The 4,386-nt window shown below is 32.6% G+C and overlaps 1 pseudogene; it reads right to left on the bottom strand.

The window, feature by feature from the left end:
* Positions 1-3,672: 3,672 nt before the first annotated feature.
* Positions 3,673-3,788, bottom strand: LOC120595209 (uncharacterized; annotated as a pseudogene).
* Positions 3,789-4,386: the final 598 nt, after the last annotated feature.

Consider the following 4,386-nt stretch of genomic DNA (forward strand, 5'->3'; position numbering starts at 1 on the left):
CCTACTTTGGTGTCAATAAATAATCTAAAGTCTTGATTAACTATAATTCAGCTTTCTGCTAAAATCATCCTCTTGATTCCCTTATTAAGTGGATATTATCATTTTATCTTCATTTTAATTATCTGATTGTATAGGTATCTCTTATGATAGCAAAATCAAAATATTTGGGGAAAATAGAAAAATATGACAGGGATAAAAAGATTACAATGTATTCTATTTATGCCTGAAAATTCCTCCCTCCCACCAATCGTTTATTTGATAAATATCCCTAGGGCACAGGTAAGTAACTGGCATTGTGCTAAGCATTAGCAAACACTTAGTTCCACACTCACCATTTTATATTGTTCTTTGTATTGCTGAGGTTGGAAGTCTGCAAAGTCTATGTTCCCAGTTCCTTAATTAGCTTGCTATTAGGTTTTTGCCAATGGGCTGTACTTCCTCACTGAAGATAGGGGAAGGGAAAAGCTATTTTTCTTTTGCATCAGTTTTCATCAGTGGCAGTGGCTGGTGACTATGAAATAATTGCAAATGATTATGGCTTCAGCTGCAACTGCAGGAATTTCAGCAACCTCCAGGGGAGTTCAAATTCTTGGTCTCTTACCCTGTGGCAATAAGGTGATGCCAACAGCAGCATGGAAAAGGTCCTGCCTCCAGATAACTCAGCAGTGAGTGTGGGCTCATGGCCATCATCCTAGAGATGGTAGCAGTTTCCTAATCTTTAGGAAAAAACCTTCTTATGCCTTGTACTCCTCTCGTTCCCTCTTATATTCTTCTCACTCGCACAGGACTTCCAATTAGTTTGTAATCCACCCCTTGTTTTAAAATTCTGATATTTGAAGGACCTGGAGTGGTTTCTGTTTTCTAAGTTGAACATCGACTGATACAAGAGTTTACTGGTGGAAAATTTGGAGAATCCCTGCTCTATAACATCACTACCAGCTTAGGCCATCTTTGGAATCATGTGATACAAAAATAATGGAAGACTTTTAGAGGAAGACTTTTTAACCACAGAGACCTTTTAGCATGGGGATTTTATCAACAGTCTAGAATTGCTGATAGGCTAAACACATCCACATTAAAAGAGCCTCCACTTATATGACAAACAGGAAAGTAAACATTTATGGTCAAACTTTATATGCTTAGCCACACATGAATAACAGCTCAGTCAGATTTTCAGTAATAGTAATGCATGTACTATGAGAGGAAAAAAACTGCAGATATCATTAATATAAAATAAAAATATTTTCCTTGCGATCCTATTAGGAGGGAAACTTATTGGCAGATAATCCGTATTTTAAATAATTGTGTTGTTGAATTCAGTTTGTCTAGTTTACTTCTCTGCTCCTAGATGGATCAGGCCTTAAGTAATAAAGTTTTCAAAATACATTTTTATTAATCTGTATTTCATTATCCTATACTCAAGACATTATATCTTGCTTCTAATTAAATTTCCTCTTGAAATTTCAGTCTATTTGCTCTTTATTCTTACTTGAAAATAAGAATGCATATGGATTCTTTCTTAAAATCGTACATATTCCTGAAGATAATTAGTCATTGGCCCTCTTCCCCAGTCCAGTATTCTTCTTTTTTCAGGTGAAGAAATCTCAATTCCGTAACTTGTAGGCATGTTTGTTTTCTTCAAGTAGTTCTCTGAACTGAGTATAATTGATGTAAGTTTACCCATCTTTTAACTACTACATTAGAGCTAAGGTTTCTCTACTACTGTTAAAAGGTGTCACCTAAGAAGTTATTTAAAGGAAAAATATTTGTCTTGCTTTCACAAGAATGTAAAAATTTGTGTGGAGAATATCTGAGCAAAATATTGATGAAGCTAGAAATTAAGCAGGACTATTGGTCAGATTTTATAAAATGCTTTTTGAATTTATAGTGGCATGGATCAGATGTTCCAAAGTTATCTTAGTTCAAACAGAAGCATTCTAAACTAAGTCTATGAGACCAAATAAATTAAGTGTATTCAATAAGAAAACTTTGTGAAAAGTCTGGCTTAAGATAAAGCCCGAACTGAAATAAATGAGAGGATCAGTTGCTGGTTTTGTCATTCTCTCCTTAAAATAATATAAACTTAAAATATTTAAAACTCTAATAACCAGCAAATAAACCTCTGAAAGAAAAAAGAAACAATTTTGATTCCTGTATTTGACTATGCTGTAGTGCCTGGTTCAGAGTTATGTACATAGTAGGTCCTTAAGTCAGGGTATAGAATTAATTGTTAAATAATGGTAATAATAATGCATTTAAAAGTAGTAGTTTACTTAAACATAATAACAATAATCATGAATTCAAAACCAATTAGACAATATAAATGCTTCATAAAGAATATCTGAGGGTGAGAAAAACCGATTATTATTTATTACAAACTACTCATCATATATAATATGCTACATAGCTTGTATTATAAAAAATTACTAGAATCTGTATATTTTGTTTATTTTTAAAGATTGTTATTACACATACTTCATACATATATTAGAGTAAACATAAAGAAAACAAAATATGATTTTCAATATAAACTAGCTAACAAACAAAAATAAAAAATGTATTTGTCTATGCACAGAAATAAGTTCTTAAATATTTAAGCCAATGAGTTTTTAAAAAAATACCTTTAGTTAATAAATTTATGTAAAAAATGTAATTTTTATCCATTGTAAAGAAGATAATGTATTTGATTTGCAAAGTACATTTAGATTATTGAATTTTAAAGTTTGTAATGTTTATATAACTGCAGAGGTTTTAATGTGATTTTTCCAGTGCCTGTTGAGATATCAGTGTTAATACTTTTAGATCAATATTAAGAAGGTTTTTATATTACATAATAACTTTTATCCTATTGACCTGATACAGTTTACTTAATCTTTTGAGCTTACTAATTAAGAGTTATTGAATAATAATTTGGCAAAACCTCTTTTTACAAATTGTAATATTGGATTGAAAGCAAAGGATGAAAATTAGAAATCGTGGACATTAAAGTACTCAAAAGTTTGAGCTGGGGTTTCCTTCTATCTTCTCTCCCTCCCTCCCTCTCTCCCTCTTCTTTCTGCATTTATTGAGCCCATCAATCAGGAAATTTTAATACCATAATTAATACCACTTATTTGTGCCTAGTAGAAAATCATATGCAATAGTAATAATGAGTGGGGAAGGAAATTTAAGCTTTGGAGTCAGATTTGCATCATGGTTCTACTCTTTACTGGCATGTTACTTACCTTCTAAATCTCAGTTTTCTCATCTGCAAAAACACAGAAATTAATACTATCTCAGATTTTACAGTAAGAATGAGATAATGTGTACAAAATGCTTAACACAATACTAGGCACAAAGTTTCTGCTATGTATTATTATTTTACTATACTTTAAATACTGTAAATGAGTAAAATAAAGTTCCTTTCTCCTTTGACTTTCTCTTATGTGCGATTAGATTTTTGGATGATCTTGAAGTTTCCTTGCAGCTGCAAAATCAATGAATTTATAATCCCTTCATTCTTAATGATGTTCATGCCATGGGGGTACCTGCATCATAGCTGGTCTTTCTTAACTAACTTGCAGGTGAATGTATGTTTGTTTGTTTATTTTTTAAGCGAGGCAACCCTTGGTTGACCTCATAGATTGCAAAGACCTTGTCAGTTTACAATCCCTTATTTTTTTTTAATTTTTATGCCTACAGCACCTGGTCTTCCTAGGTGGTCTCCCATCCAAGTACTAACCAGGCCTGACCCTGCTTAGCTTCCGAGATCAGATGGGATCGGGCTTGTTCAGCAGGTGAATGTATGAAATGAGAGATGCATGATCTAAAGACTGAATAGGTGACCTAGGTTTCAGACCCTTTCACAGCACAGAGTGGAATAACAAGCCTGCCATTTTTAATGAACTGAAAATTGTTTTACAATTTGGAATTAATATAAAGATTTTGGAATACTACAAAAATCCAGAAAACAGGTTAAAACAACAGCAGCAGCGACTGCAAACTTGTTCAGGAATATTGTAAAAAAACAAGCCATGTGCGTTTTGTTTGTTTGTTTGTTTTTGTTTTGTTTTTTATTGGCACGTCGAGTGACAACTAAAATTACAAGACAGTTAACATTTGTTGAACTCCTATTGTATTATAACCTTATATTATAGCTTCAAGAACTTAAAGGCGAAGAAAAGTACATGATGAGATTGGGATGCTAGTATCTAGGAAGTCCTTCCAGCTCCTCCAATCTATATATTGTCTGTCTCTAATGGACTCATGATCAAAAGATCCCATAATGTCTTGTAGAAGAAGGTCTAGATTGATTACTTTTTTGTACTGCTCATGTCTGACCTAATTACCTGGATACAGTAGGAACTCCAAGTAATGTTTGTTGATATAACAAAAAAAAGTGAGTAA

Source organism: Pteropus medius, unplaced genomic scaffold (assembly GCF_902729225.1).
Source record: "Pteropus medius unplaced genomic scaffold, Ma_sr-lr_union100, whole genome shotgun sequence".
Taxonomy (NCBI): Eukaryota; Metazoa; Chordata; class Mammalia; order Chiroptera; family Pteropodidae; genus Pteropus; species Pteropus medius.